Source organism: Schistocerca nitens, chromosome 4, assembly GCF_023898315.1.
Source record: "Schistocerca nitens isolate TAMUIC-IGC-003100 chromosome 4, iqSchNite1.1, whole genome shotgun sequence".
NCBI lineage: Eukaryota > Metazoa > Arthropoda > Insecta > Orthoptera > Acrididae > Schistocerca > Schistocerca nitens.
Genome location: NC_064617.1, coordinates 431,532,077 through 431,548,681, shown reverse-complemented (window position 1 = coordinate 431,548,681; position 16,605 = coordinate 431,532,077).

The following is a 16,605-nucleotide window of genomic DNA, read 5'->3' as shown; positions in this document are numbered from 1 at the left end:
ATGCGATCAGTGTTTACATTACTGATGGTAGAAAATAATTCAAGATTCAAGGTCAGTAAAAAAATGAGAAATGGAGAGGAAAGGGGGAGAGAGAGAGAGAGAGAGAGAGAGAGAGAGAGAGAAGGCGGGGATTGTAACTTAAGGTTTGTGCTACGAAAGGAAATTTACTTCATAAATTGATTGCCTCATTTATTCCCTGTGCAGTGACATCCACATTGCGGACTAGACGCAATCGGTACGGAAGGTCGCTGAGAAGGCGCGATTATGCAGCCGATTGCACGAAAACGTATCCCGCGAGCAAAGGGGAAAGGTGTGCCAGAGGAGGAGGGGAAAGTGTAGGAGTGGTGAAGGAGCAGCCAGGCACGACGCGTTTTGTAACGAAACAAGCGAGGCCCGGCTGAATGGAGGGGTGGTGGGCATTGTGTAGGGTATGGGTGGAGGGTGCGGGTGGAATAGCTGAGGCGACGCCGGTGCGGGTGCCGCTTGTAAAGGCCGGGCCGCTCGCCACCCTCTTTTCATGGAGTCCCGGGAAATAACTGTCATCTATTCTAGAGATAAAATCGTAATTGAATCTGGGTTGACAGCAGATTTGCACAGCGGCGCGCCGCACTACACACACACAAACACACACACACACACACAGGCAGGGGACGCGCGCGCCACCCGTCCCTCTTCAGCCAGCGGCGACGCCGACGGCAGCACGCCCTGTCGTCTGAGGCGCCAACTAACGGCTCTCGGCGCCGAGGGCGCCGCATCCAGCGGTGACGGCGGCTTCCGCTACGAACCGCGGAAGGCGCTTCACTCGTTGCCTGGCAACCGGATCGCTTCTTATACGACCGGTAGAGAGCACAAAAGGAGCGAGTATGAGTCCGGTACTGAGGGTTGCATAAATTAAAAATCAAGGTGCCACTGTCGTGTCAGTGCTTACTGGCTTCTCTCCTTCCCCTACAGTTCCGCGAGTACGACGAGTCTGAGAACGGTGGCGCTGCGGTTGCTTCCTACTCGTCGACTCGTTCTCTCTTACTATAACATGCGGGTGTGTGTCATCAGTGGCATGTTTTGAGTAACATCTACATTTCTCTTGTCACCATGTTCAAATCTGCGTCTTTTGCCAAAGCATAGGGCAGTTTACAAAGATTCATCTCATTAAGACGCTAATACAATTGGGTTGGGTTCTTTGGGGAAGGAGACCAGACAGCGAGGTCATCGGTCTCATCGGATTAGGGAAGGACGGGGAAGGAAGTCGGCCGTGCCCTTTCAAAGGGACCATCCCGACATTTGCCTGGAGCGATTTAGGGAAATCACGGAAAACCTAAACCAGGATGGCCGGACGCGGGATTGAACCGTCGTCCTCCCGAATGCGAGTCCAGTGTCTAACCACTGCGCCACCTCGCTCGGTAAATACAGTTGTAATTGCCACATAATCCTACAACAATTTATTACTTAAGGAGCAATAGAGGAAAGATAGGTCAATAAATTACAAAAAGCTCAATCTTGGTGTGAAAATAAACGTCTAATTCTTTTCCTTAGGCTAGTTGTGAAGCCACAGCGATTCGCATTTCATCAGCTGTCGACAGCCGTTAAAAATGCGTTCATCCGTTGAAAGAAATATTTATTTTGACATTGCCATAGATAATGAAGTGTCACACCTTGATCCACGCAGCAAGGGAAAATGTTTTAGGGGAACTTCCATTGTTGCCCAAGTTAGAATCCTATGGATGACGTTAACGGGACGAGACCACTGATGTGTATTATTCTGTATGCCAAAGGCATCAGTTTGTGTATTCTTTTTGTCTAGTTGTGTATCATATGATACACTTCTGCAATTTTTCGAAGACTGCTGTAAATTTATTTACATATGTAATCACTAGCAGACAGCATATGTACAATAAATTTAGAGCAGTCTTCGAAAACGTTTTATAGAAATATTCACATACACAGATACACACACACTCTCTCTCATATATATGAGACACCGAGAAGCGTAAGGACATAGAGTAAACCACCATCGAGCCCACATTGAAGTGAAGCTCAGAGAAACTGATGAGACAGTTTTTCATGAATTTTCAGAAAAACAGTGCGGGCCAACAGCACTGAAAACTTGACTCGTCATAAGATCAACAAGCGACAGGAGCATGCATATATCCTCCACACATATCATAAAATGGATGTACATATATATAGGGTGGACATTAATAACATGTATCCAGAAATGCGTCGTTGCCACAGTAGATGGCGCTGACGAGTGACAGTTCCTCTGACTACTTGCCGTGCGTTCCTTGTGTTGCAAGTTGTGTGATTGACGCAGCGTACTGTAAAGCAGACTGGTCAGGGACAAACCGAGATGGCGTTTGTGTACAGCCAGGCAGATGGAAACTGTCGAGAGGTAGCGCGGTTGTGCTAAGCAAGTACCCTCACAGACACCAATCACATCAAACAACATTTCAAGCCCTTCTTAGGCGTTTATGTGGTAATGGTTACTTTCAGACACACGAATGTGCAGGGAAGCAGCGGACTGTGCGCGCACCAGATATGGAGGACCGGGCTCTGCAGGATATTGGGAAGATCCGTAATACAACCTTCAGGCAAGTGGAAAGAATACACTCCTGGAAATTGAAATAAGAACACCGTGAATTCATTGTCCCAGGAAGGGGAAACTTTATTGACACATTCCTGGGGTCAGATACATCACATGATCACACTGACAGAACCACAGGCACATAGACACAGGCAACAGAGCATGCACAATGTCGGCACTAGTACAGTGTATATCCACCTTTCGCAGCAATGCAGGCTGCTATTCTCCCATGGAGACGATCGTAGAGATGCTGGATGTAGTCCTGTGGAACGGCTTGCCATGCCATTTCCACCTGGCGCCTCAGTTGGACCAGCGTTCGTGCTGGACGTGCAGACCGCGTGAGACGACGCTTCATCCAGTCCCAAACATGCTCAATGGGGGACAGATCCGGAGATCTTTCTGGCCAGGGTAGTTGACTTACACCTTCTAGAGCACGTTGGGTGGCACGGGATACATGCGGACGTGCATTGTCCTGTTGGAACAGCAAGTTCCCTTGCCGGTCTAGGAATGGTAGAACGATGGGTTCGATGACGGTTTGGATGTACCGTGCACTATTCAGTGTCCCCTCGACGATCACCAGTGGTGTACGGCCAGTGTAGGAGATCGCTCCCCACACCATGATGCCGGGTGTTGGCCCTGTGTGCCTCGGTCGTATGCAGTCCTGATTGTGGCGCTCACCTGCACGGCGCCAAACACGCATACGACCATCGTTGGCACCAAGGCAGAAGCGACTCTCATCGCTGAAGACGACACGTCTCCATTCGTCCCTCCATTCACGCCTGTCGCGACGCCACTGGAGGCGGGCTGCACGATGTTGGGGCGTGAGCGGAAGACGGCCTAACGGTGTGCGGGACCGTAGCCCAGCTTCATGTAGACGGTTGCGAATGGTCCTCGCCGATACCCCAGGAGCAACAGTGTCCCTAATTTGCTGGGAAGTGGCGGTGCGGTCCCCTACGGCACTGCGTAGGATCCTACGGTCTTGGCGTGCATCCGTGCGTCGCTGCGGTCCGGTCCCAGGTCGACGGGCACGTGCACCTTCCGCCGACCACTGGCGACAACATCGATGTACTGTGGAGACCTCACGCCCCACGTGTTGAGCAATTCGGCGGTACGTCCACCCAGCCTCCCGCATGCCCACTATACGCCCTCGCTCAAAGTCCGTCAACTGCACATACGGTTCACGTCCACGCTGTCGCGGCATGCTACCAGTGTTAAAGACTGCGATGGAGCTCCGTATGCCACGGCAAACTGGCTGACACTGAGGGCGGCGGTGCACAAATGCTGCGCAGCTAGCGCCATTCGACGGCCAACACCGCGGTTCCTGGTGTGTCCGCTGTGCCGTGCGTGTGATCATTGCTTGTACAGCCCTCTCGCAGTGTCCGGAGCAAGTATGGTGGGTCAGACACACCGGTGTCAATGTGTTCTTTTTTCCATTTCCAGGAGTGTAGTTGTGGGGGTAAGAACCACCTACTTACCTGAGGGGAGGGGATGGGTGTGAAGGAACAGTGTAACACACGACACGCGCCTGGCCGTTCTGTAGTCTTCCAGTATTTGAGAATGAGATTACCTAGTGGCTTAGAACAAACTTTAAAATAATTTCCAACCCATACGAAACTTTTCATCGCTAACAACTACCATAATATTATGAATGAGAAAATATTTATCACTTACTACATTCTCGCTGTTCGTGCAGTAAACTGCCGAGTGAAGCATGACGTTTTAATTTAATACTTTTTTCCTGTTGTTGTTGTTGTGGTCTTCAGTTCTGAGACTGGTTTGATGTAGCTCTCCATGCTACTCTATCCTGTGCAAGCTTCTTCAGCACCCAGTACCTACTGCAGCCTACATCCTACTGAATCTGCTTAGTGTATTCATCTCTTGGTCTCCCTATACGATTTTTAGCCTCCACGCTGCCCTCTAGTACTAAATTGGTGATCCCTTGATGCCTCAGAACGTGTCCTACCAACCGATCCCTCCTTCTAGTCAAGTTGTGCCACAAACTCCTCTTCTCCCTAATTCTATTCAATACCTCCTCATTAGTTATGTGATCTACGCATCTAATGTTCAGCATTCTTCTGTAGCACCACATTTCGAAAGCTTCTCTTCTCTTCTTGTCTAAACTACTTATCGTCCATGTCTCACTTCCGTACATGCCTACACTCCATACAAATACTTTCAGGAACGACTTCCTGACACTTAAATGAATACTCGATGTTAACAAATTTCTCTTCTTCAGAAACGCTTTCCTTGCCATTGGCAGTCTACATTTTATATCCTCTCTACTTCGACCATCATCAGTTATTTTGCTCCCAAAATAGCAAAACTCCTTTACTACTCTAAGTATCTCATTTCCTAATCTAATTCCCTCAGCATCACTCGATTTAATTCGACTACATTCCATTATCCTCGTTTTGCTTTGTTGATGTTCATCTTATACCCTCCTTTTACTGCTAATTTTATTCACAAAAAAAATAATGGTTCAAACGGCTCTGAGCACTATGGGACTTAACATATATGGTCATCAGTCCCCTAGAACTTAGAACTACTTAAACCTAACTAACCTAAGGACATCACACAACACCCAGTCATCACGAGGCAGAGAAAAGCCCTCACCCCGCCGGGAATCGAACCCGGGAACCCGGGCGCGGGAAGTGAGAACGCTACCGCACGACCACCAGCTGTGGACTTATTCACAATAAATATTCCAGAAAGTATTCACATACACCACCGAATGTACCAGCAAAATTGTATCATTGTAGGGCACAAATTTCAGAAGATATAACGTCCTAAACACTGATATGCGTGGAAAACTATCACATAATGAATGATGTTTTAATTCATTACTATCAAATCTATTCACAACACATTTGGCAGACAGCAGCCACATATACCACTGGATGTACCTGCAAAATTACATCATTGAACAGCACATGGTTCAGGAGATACGATGTCGTAAACATTAAGCTGGGTGAAGATGAAACAGAAGGGTGAAATTCGCTAGAGATAAGGGTGAAATATGTGTACAGTTTCATGTGAAGTATGTTAAATATATGTGGAATACATTTGACATGTGCGCACGTGGGCAGAGCTGCGGGTAATATTCTCATCCTAAACCCCTGGAACGATTTCAACGAAATTTGGTAATCAGTTTAGTTACGATCTGAGAAGAAATACTGAGTGAGAAAGAACTATCAGCGTCCTAATGTGGTGAGTGTGGTTATGTGGAGTGAGAAGGGAGGAGATGTGGAGATGGACAAAAAGCGATGGAGAAAGATGAGATTTACACAAATACTAGAAGGAGGAGGTGTATACAGAAATGGGAGTGGAACTGGACAGAGAGATGGGAAAAGAGGAGATGGACACAGAAAGGAAGAGGAAGAGATGTACAATGACAGGGGGAATAAGAGTTAGGCAGAAAGAGGGGGAGGAGGAGATGTACTAACAGAAGACTGGAATAAATACCTACTCATCTAGTATGTGTGTGTGTGTGTGTGTGTGTGTGTGTGTGTGTGCGCCACACAACATCGCGACGTTGTACATATCCAAAACGAGGTATAATTAGTGATAGCATGCTGTTCACTGCTCTAAGTCTCACACCCTCTGAAAAACTTCGACTTTAAAATTTCTGCCGTAATGTGCAGATAAAGTGTTGCCTGCACAATCCTTAAGCCTGCTGTACACATACAAGTAACAGTATGCGCTTTCTTCCTACACTGTTTAGTCTATTAAAGTGAACGGTTTCTTCAGTCATTGTAAGATTCCACGGCCAGTGTCACCTTAACTTAAACAATTTTTGGACGGGTCTTCTTCGATGTATAAAATTTTCCCCATAACATTTTGCTTCTGGGTGTGGCAGACATCCTCAGAGGCGAATTGGGGAACTGCAGTCAGAAATCGAAGGAGCGTAGAGCGTCAAATATATAGATAGTATAGAGGGCACCAGAGTTCATCATGTGACGCTGGCTAAGGGCCTATCTCTGGTAATGCCAATATTCTCGATTGAAAGTAATGGATCGTCGTTCCGTCGGCGCAAAATGGACAGCTATATGTTATATAATCTGACAACTTCCTTTTCTACTAAAATTATTGCGGTGTTTATAAACCTCAATAGCCTCTCTATACATGCGCGCATAATACTGCTATGTTTTCGAAATGACGCTCGTCTCACTCAAGTTTATCTCATGATTACCCTCTTGACAAACATCTAGCGTTACTGCCGATTTATCCGTATGTCCTAGATGGCAATTCATCTTATGTTCAACTAAGCAGGTTCTAACACTTCTTTTTCTGGTACCAAACTGCGAGGAATTTTAAACACACTCGGTGTAGCCAACGGTTGTCGTATATCTTTCGCCGTTCTGAAATATTCCTGAGCAAAAACGTCCAATAACGAAGACTGCATAAATTAGACTCTGTTGTTGGCAACTGGTTTCAACATTTGCTACTGTCGTCTTTTGGTCTTCAAATTTGAAGTGAATTTTTTTCCCAAATAAAATATACATCGCCCTTCTCAGTTCCCAATAAGAGATAATTCACTTAGATGTTCATTTATCTTCCTAGTGGGTCTGAAAATAGTTTCAGCTCCATATTTTCCCAACACTTTTCCAGAGTGATCTATAATCTTGTTAATAAACGAAAGAAAAACATTGTCTTTGGGTGGCAGTTTTTCCTCGTTGATCTTAAATCTCTGCCTAGGGCGAAGAGCTCGATCTGTCTCCTCGTTAGAGTAACCATTATCTTAAACGTCGACCGTAGGTTGTTAACCTCATCCTGTATCAAAACAGTACATAAATTTTATCAGCCCTGTTCAAACAAATTTCGGGCTTGCAGCCGGTCGTCGTTCTGTTTTTCGTCTGGAGTGGTGGTTAGAATCTTTTGAAGGTATCATTCACTGTGCTTCGCTTTTCTGAACGCCTTATGGCCCAACGGCCCCTCAACATGTTCGACTGCGACTCACTCAAAAAATTAAGCTTCCCATTAGTTTCCACTTCCATAAACAATTAAATTTTTATTCTTCCTATTAAGATGTGTCAAGGAGGAATCCAACTCTTCTGCACAATGTGTCCATACTACAAAATATCATCAACGTAGCGGTACCATCTACTTGGTCTTTGGCAGTCTGCAGCTATCGTTATTCAAAAGTCTCCAAAAACAAATTGGCCACAATAAGAGGACTGCCCTTAAGCACTTCGTCAAAGTATTCATAAAAATCATTATTGTACTACGTACAAATATCTTGTGATGAGGCAATGTCTGAATAACGCACTGCAGCAGTTGCAAAACTATGCATCTTGCGTAAGACAGCTACAGTCACCGGAATAATGCTTTGCCGTTATATCTTTTCTAAAACACTCTCCTCCAGCAATTCTCTTCACCTACTGCCGGTTTCCAATAACTCTGTGCTGAAGTGAAGCGTTCCATTTTTAGAGTCCCATATTTCAGTCGGTAAGACGCAATACTTATAGGGTACAGCTATGAAGCAAAATCCTCTCCATTTTACCATCCATCACCCTTTCGAAAACATTTTCCGCCAACAATGTTCTTCACCTACGGCTCACTTCTCAGAAGTTGGTGCACAAGGTGGAGCTTTCCACTTTTTAAGTTCCGTGCTTTAATTGGTGGGACAGCTATAGAGTCAAATCCTCTCTGTTTTACCGTCCAACACCTATTCGAATGGGTGGTTTTTTACTGACGCTCAAGCGTGCCTTCCTCTGTTCCACCGTCGATCAATATAACTTCATTATCTCGGGCTCAAAGCTCTCTACCGTTGCCCAGTTTTTATACAATCGACAACACTCTAACAGTGACTTCACGCTCAAGCGACTACAATATATTCTAGTTTCCTGTAGATAGGCTAGGGACTTAGCAGGCTATTCTAAAAGTATGCCATCAAATTACATAGGGAAGAACGAGTATGGTCATCACATTTTTTTATTTGAGCTTTTTTACGCGATCACAAACATAAATCTTCGCACTTTTGTTTAACTAACTTGTAGTCTATATTTTTAATAATGTTTATAAAAATAATTTAGCATTGCTTTTCTATTATGCGATGTTTGTGACTACCGGCCCCAGGAGTGGGATGGTTGTCACAAGGATCGGGGTTGCTTGACACTTGTTAATATTACTTGAAAGACAGGTGTTTGAAGAAATAAAATCCTTCCTGCTTTTATCTGAATTACTTGAAGCCAAAGAAGCATTGAAGATTAAAATATAACTATCTTATTTAACATTAATAACTAAAAGACAATCAAAATAATTCTGATCATTGTACACAGAAAGTTCAGGAATTGAACATACACGAGGAGAAAATGGTTTAAAAGCTAATATCATAGGCCCACGACAATACCTTACAGTAGAAAACTGTCCATTGACAACAGCCCTCAAATAAAAATTGTTAAGGCTCTGCAAAGTAATCTGAAAAATCAGTCTGCCAATTTTGACAAAGAAAATGGGCACCTCCTGGTGTACATTTCTCATGTGCCCATTTCTTACAGTTTGTGCAAGGTACTCGCATTTCCCTTAATCTGCTGTTGGCTGAGGAACCAAGACATACAATACATAAACAGTCGCCGTCTTCACGGTCACTGTTTCCAGCGTGTTGTTGCTGCTCTCTATTTTCTTTTTCAGCTGGTAACAAACGCTTCTCGACATTCGTGGGACTTTGCTTTTTCTTCATTTACAGTTCCTCTTTCACAGGAATGACCCTGAGTACAACCGGGCATCTGTTCGTTTGCTGTTCTCCCTTCGTTGTTTTAGGGAGAGGTCTGATGTCTTTTGCAGAAAAAATAGTAGGCCTCCGCTGAAAATTTTCCAAGCCACTGCAGTTTTCCTATGTCATTAATTTGGTACGAGGAGACTCCCCCATGTCTCGATTTGATTTTCTCCTTCTTCTATTGTGTCAGTACTTAGAGCAGTAAGCCTCTCAGGATTTGGTCGATCCGATACGAAACCAGGAGCAAACTCGTTGTCACCAAAAACATCCCTATTGAAAGGACAAATGCCCCAAGTCTTGAATCCTGCTTGGATATTTGATGGCGTAAATGCAAGAGGACGTGCAGAAGTCACTATTCCTGGAATGTCATATGTTGTCATCGTGCAACCTGTATGATTTAACATCTATTAATGATGTGCAGCATTCACATACTTCTTCAACGGTCCTTACACTGTCCGATGTAATGGTTACAGTCGATCAGTCGATGAGAACAGTGAGGAGGAAATGAGAATTAAATAAATGCCGTCATCTTCTACGTATCTGAGCCCATTAATCGACGGATGAGAACTACGATTGTCAAGGAGAAGAATACACGGACTATGTTCAGAGCACTTTGCGTTAGCAACGTAGTGTTTCAAAAATTCAGAGAAATGTGTTTTCACCATGGAATGACCACATAAAACAAATAGTGGAGAAAGTGGATGTCAGACCCAGACTCATAGGAAGAAACTTAAGGAAATGTAGTTCATCCCCGAAGTAAGTCGCCTATAATGTACTTGTTCGACCGATTCTTCGGCATTGTTCCTCTGTCTGGGATCTCTCCCAGGTAGGACTGATAGAGGAGATAGATAACATCCTACGAAGAGCGATGCGTTTCGTTACGGGATCGTTTAGCCGGCGCGAAACCATTACGGAGATGCTCAACAAACTCCACTGGCAGACGTTACAAGAGAGGCTTTGTGCATCATGGAGGGATTTAGTTTTGAAATTTCGAGCGAACACTTTCCCGGAACAGCCGGAAAACACATTATTTCATCCCGCATACGACTTGCGTAATGACCACGAGGAGAAAATTCGAGAAATTATAGTCAATGCAGAGGCTTCCCTACAATCATTCTCCCCATGTGCCATTCGCGAGGGTAACAGGTTTAGGGGGCTGAGTTAGTGGTACAAAAAGTACCCTCCACCACACACTACTAGATGATTTGCGGACTATGATGTAGATGACATCGATGTAGATCCGGAAGAGTTACTCGCTTCACGGCAGCCTACTGGTCCATTACGAATAAAATGTTCTTTGAAGTTCATCCTGTTAAAAATGAAGAACGGTGGAAAAGAGTTCCCAGTAGGAGAAACAGCAGCATATAAAGTAACTAGGTTACCACGTTCTCCAGACGTGATCGACCCAATTGCTTGAAACCTTTTCGTGACACAATTCCATTTGGCTTTTGGGCCGTTGTAATGCCAGTCTCGTCTATGCTCCAAATATCTTTCTGTTGAAAGTTGTCTGGTTTCATTGCAGTAGCCAGGATTTCGAAAACGGCGCCAGCGTTTGTTTTATTGAAGCTAGAGGCTCGGGCTAAGCTGGTAATTTCAAGAGCTCTATTTGAAAATTCTCTGTGACTCTGCATGAACCATAAAAATGGCCAGCCCCAACTTGTCGAGCCTCAGTATATTCCCCACGTAAAAAAAAAAAAAACAAAAACAACGGAATTGTTTTTCAAAAATTAAATATAATATTTTCAAATTGTTTACAAAACAACCTAATCCCATTCAAAATACTCTTCATTACAACTAACACAACTGTCCCACCGGTGTTTTCACTGTTCGAAACAAAAACAAAAAATGATTCAAATGGCTCTGAGCCCTATGGGACTTAACATCTGAGGTCATCAGTTCCCTAGAACTTAGAACTACTTAAACCGAACTAACCTAAGTACATCACACACATCCATGCCCGAGGCAGGATTCGAACCTGCGACCGTAGCGGTCGCGCGGTTCCGGACTGAAGCGCCTAGAACCACTCGGCCACTCCGGCCGACTGTTCGAAAGATATTTGTAATCAACTTTAGAAATGGCTGACAGCTCCTCCCTCGTTTTTTCTTGACTTCTTCAATGTTGTGAAATCGGTGTCCTTCATAGCCCTTTTCATGCTTGGAAATAAGAAAAAGTAATCTTTGCCAACTATGCCTGTGAATTTATTTTCAGATTTCACGATTCGAGCCACTTTCGGTATAGCATCTGCGGTTGTTAGACCTTTATCTGCTTTCCTTTAGAAATTTCTAGGCATCTTGATGCTGAAAATAACAAAAAGATTAGATGATGCCAGAATTTGAAAGGCAAATACCTTCGCGGGGATGGCTGTCACGCGTGACAGTCAGTCATGACTGTAGAATCCGATCATCAGTACAGCAAAAAGTTCTGTAGTTAAATCGAATGATGATAATGCTTTAAATTTTACACACCAGAACTAATAACAGAAAACTATGGACAGCTCGTCACTCACTCGACGGAAACAATCGGAACTTCACACAATGGAGCAGATAGTGCTGCCAGTCTTAACAAAGTCGCTCCAGTAGTGTGACATCTGGTGGCCGAGTTATTAACTATGGGACAACCAACCCGTGTGAGTACCATGCAAGGTCCTCCCAAGGTTCCTGCCTACAGCATGTATTACAAATGCCCCTAGCGAGAAAAATAACTTTTCGTCATGTGATCTCTCGTATCCGGACACTGGTCCTAAAGCCGTACTAGCTTCTCTCTCCGTATTAAACAGTGCCGCGCTATTGGATTGTGAATTTTTGCACACAATGCTCACTCTCTCTCATACTGCGTTCGATCAGTTCCTCTTCACAGATTCTCAGTTTCACGTTTCATTGAAGCAGTCGTCAGTTTCAACAAATTCCACTAGTCTGTCGCTTCCGAAACCTGCCATTCAGTCAGATTTCGCATTCATAGTTCTCACCCTTCTACGAAGACAGGTATTAATTTTCTCCATTTTCACGATTCTAATGTCGGCCTAGAGTAATCTATCTATCCAGCTTTCTACTGTTTCTGTGACTTCCCCAATTTGCTTGTCAATAGCCTAGACTCTAGAATGGATTTTCCTATCTTACTAGGTCATTGTCTTGCAAAACTGCTTTCTTCCTTCCTTCGCTTCTTCCCTATCTGTCTCAACTTCTTATTCTCTTTCCTCTGCTCTGCATCTACCTTCCTCAGTTTTTCTTCTCTTTAATTTGTGCTAGCCCTGTCTTCCTTAGCTTTTATATGTCTTTTTGTTTAACCCATAGTGGCATGTCGCCCAAAAATCGAACTGCTCGGCGAACGTTCGTTTAGTTTTCGCAAAACTAACTACTTTGACTCTGCTCGTTTACAGGTTCACTTCTCTGGGTTTCAGGGATGGTAACTATTGCTACTTCCTCCCTGTCGGCAAATTCTACAATAACTTCTTCCATATCTACTGGACTTTTGTCTTGCGTAATTTTTCTATTCTCCTTAGATCTAGCACGATTTGCCATTTCAATACTTTAAACGGACGCAAATCTAATCTACCATTCGACGAATAGACACTACGAAAAAAATAAAATAAACAAATAAATACGCTGTACATGTAAAATATCATCATACGGAATTGAATTTACCTTCATATTAAAACATCAAGAAAACAAAACCCCAAAATTACTAGAGAAACACATATATTTCACGCTAGCAAAGTTGCTGCCAGCTAAAAGAAATAATGCAACCAAGTGAAGTGATGACCGGAAACGAGCGGTCTAAGGCGCTGCAGTCATGGACTGTGCGGCTGATACCGGCGGAGGTTCGAGTCCTCCCTCGGGCATGGGTGTGTGTGTTTGTCCTTGGGATAATTTAGGTTAAGAAGTGTGTAAGCTTAGGGACTGATGACCTAAGCAGTTAAGTCCCACAAGATTTCACACACATTTGAACATTTTTTTTATGAACGGAAAAGGATCGCCACAAGAATATTCTACATACCAAAACGCATCTCAAAGTGCCGTTTCTGACTACGATTGTCAGACCTTTCCAGAGGTAGGAATCTTGGATGAGCGTCGATATGAAATATTTGCTCTTATTGTCGTTGTGAGTGTGACACGTTGGGGCTCGGCAGTGGAGTGTGCAATCTGCCTACCACACTTACACACTCAGCACAGTAACCTTACACCAGCCACTGTACACCTTGTATTACAGTAAACTAACAAATTGCCGCTTACAATAAGTGAAACTCTATGATCTCAGCATTGTGGTAAATATAAATGAGAGCAATTCTCATTAATCATTAGTGATGCAAATGCAGAAAGTTTTCTATGTCGCACATTAAATGTTCCTTGCATGGGCTCCTATCTTACAGTGAAACACCGCCAATAAGAGAATTTCCACCTTTCACAGTGCTAACAAAACGAACACAGTTTCCGTTCTGTAGTCTTTGGTATAGCGCCGAGTGGAGGGTTTGAATCAGAGGCTCAGATGGTTCTGTGACCGTGTAGGTTGCGGTTTCCTCCATTTGCGCCGTAATGTGGTTGGTTTCCAGGTTCCACTAAATAGGTCAGGAATCCGCTTCACGCAGGGAGCAGCTACTTGGATAGCAGGGTCTGTGTGTAGGGGACAGGTCTGCTGTGTGCGGGTCTAGTGCATTGGGCACTACGCCATCCCGCTTAGTGCTATGATAAAAATGCCAGATGAAATTTACAAGGTTTGTGGAAGCGTAGAATAAGAACGTTTGCGTTCGAATCTGTTACTTATTAATTGCAACAAATGTGAAATTAAATTAAGGATATTGTAACAGTGATAGATCTCAAAGGTAGGCAATGCCCGGCTACTGCGCAATGTTTACAGAATTTTGTCAACAGGCGGGCCTACTGATATGAACCACCGTATAGTTTGTAAAAGTTTTCCCGCAGTTTCGTCCCCTTTTTCTGATCGACGTTTGTCCTAAGAAATTGGAAATCTTCGTGTCGTTTGTGCTCTGTTTCAGGTTCTGCCAACCTTAGCGATCAACTGAATACCTGTAAATGTTAAAACAGCATTAATTTAATTTCATTCTAATTGCCACAAAATGTGAATGCGAAGGTATTAGTAATTTGCTTTCACGATACACTGTTACTTCCACACCCTTTACGTTACATCAGAAAATGCAAGCCCCGGCCGGCTGTTATTTGATCTCCTCTCTTAAGGAATACATGAAATATTGTGGTGTTTATATGACTTTGAAGGTTATGTTATATCAGATCGCATAGTGTGTTGAACACAGTTACACATGATGGACAGAAATACTTCTCTTTTTAAGATACTTTTTTTTTAAATTATGGACCTGGGAGTAATCTTTATTCATCGGTTAGATGATACAATGTTTTACTTACAGAGTCACAGTTTTTTATAATAGTTAGGTGGCTTAGACCAAGGTGGGCACCAGTGGGCCAAATTTCATGAAAGCCTGATGTCTGATACACATGTGTTCAGCGGCTTTGCCTACCTCAGCATCGCTTGACTCTTCTCGGACGTACTCGGTAGGCCGCGACATTTCATTTAGTATTATGGGATGGCATGTTTTGACAGGCTCGACATTTTTCATTTCGGCAGAATCGTGGTGTCACGCTGTTTCCCAGTCGCTATTTGTCCATGGTACGAAGGAAGTTCACAGGTCGAGTGGCTGCTTTCACAAAAAAGAGGCAGTCTATCGATCTATCGTCACAAGACTTTAAAAACAAATAGGGGATTACAGAAGAGAAAGATCAGAATTCTCTGTGTCTATTATACAGTCGCACAATCGATGGGTACCGCAAATTTGCTGTGGAACGACACTACACTACACCGCAGGAAGAAATTTAAGATTTAATCGGTGATGAAAGAGCTGAGTATTATGTCAATCGACAGACGCAATTCGTTTTTCTGTACATTAAAAAGCTCTTTGTGCTAAATTGGCAGGCATGGAGAATTTGAAAAAAAAATTGTGGTATTAATGGTAAATTTTTTAAGTTGCGCGTGTTTCTACACGGTAAGTTACGACAACTTTCGATGGAGCTGAACCAAGAGTACAAAGAACGTATATATTACTGCAGAATACATTGCTAATGTCAACGGGGATTCCTGGAACGATTTTTCGAATTAAAGCGCGGCTATTGTCGAATTTATGAAGGAAAAAGAAAGGCAGAAGGTAAAATTAGAACTTCTGGAATCTGTGCGGCTGGTCTCGCCGTAGGTTGATTCCTCCCTTGGGCATGGATGTGTTTCTTTGTCCTTTGGATAATTTAGGTTAAGTAGTGTGTAAGCGTAGGGACTGATGACCTTAGCAATTAAGTCCCATAAAATTTCACACATTTGAACATTTTTGAACTTCTGGAATGCTTTTGCTGACATTGGATTTTAAGTGGACTTGATAGCATATTGCCTACGGAACGACACCACAAAGTGAGAAATAACTTATTTATGAATTAATTGGGATGCATTTAAAAAGAAAATCGCATCGTAGGAGGGTCACACTGTGGCAAAAGTCTTTGTCCAGTTCCCTAAGCTCACTAACGTCAAAGAAAACGGGAGTTTCGAAGAATTCATCATGAGAGCTAAAGAATTACAAAGATAGTTTTCTAAACGTCTTGAGGGCACTGCAAATCTTACATCTGTCTTGAAGTTGTGTTACAGATCGTTTGCCACTTTAGCTGAAGGCGTTTATGTGCATGTGCAGATGAAATGGATTGTTCTGCAGTGTAATTCTCCTTTAAAAAGCATATTATTTTACCTTAAAAATGTGCCGGGGCTTAATTTATTCTCCTCAAGAAGAGTTTCGTACGTCTCCTTAATGAGGTAGTACACATGATGAAAATATTTCGGTCCTCATATGTATGTGAAAGGCTTTCTTCGATGTCACATTGGCAACCTGAGTGCGAAAATCTATGAAATTGTTGGCGTCTCTCTGTGTGCAAAGAATTTATGCCAGATAAAAATAAAATTATGCAAAAAAGTTATTTATTTATTGATCTATGTTGTTGAGAAATATGAAATATAAAAGCAATTCATATGCACTGCTATTTAAATACGGTGCATTTACAGTTGCCCTCACTTCCCCCTCCTCACTCTCAGACAGCGTAGCGTGACGTGTGCAGCCAGACGAGACACCTGTAGTACAGCACTCGTGCCACGGTATGACTCTTATGTCAAATTCTTGGCTCCCACTGCTTTAAACTCTCTATAAATAGCTTGAAAAAGAGAATGCCATCACAGAAACAAACTCATGTCATCAATTCCCGATACTAAAGCTGGTAGTTCATCATGCATTCGAAGACAACTACGGTGTTATGCA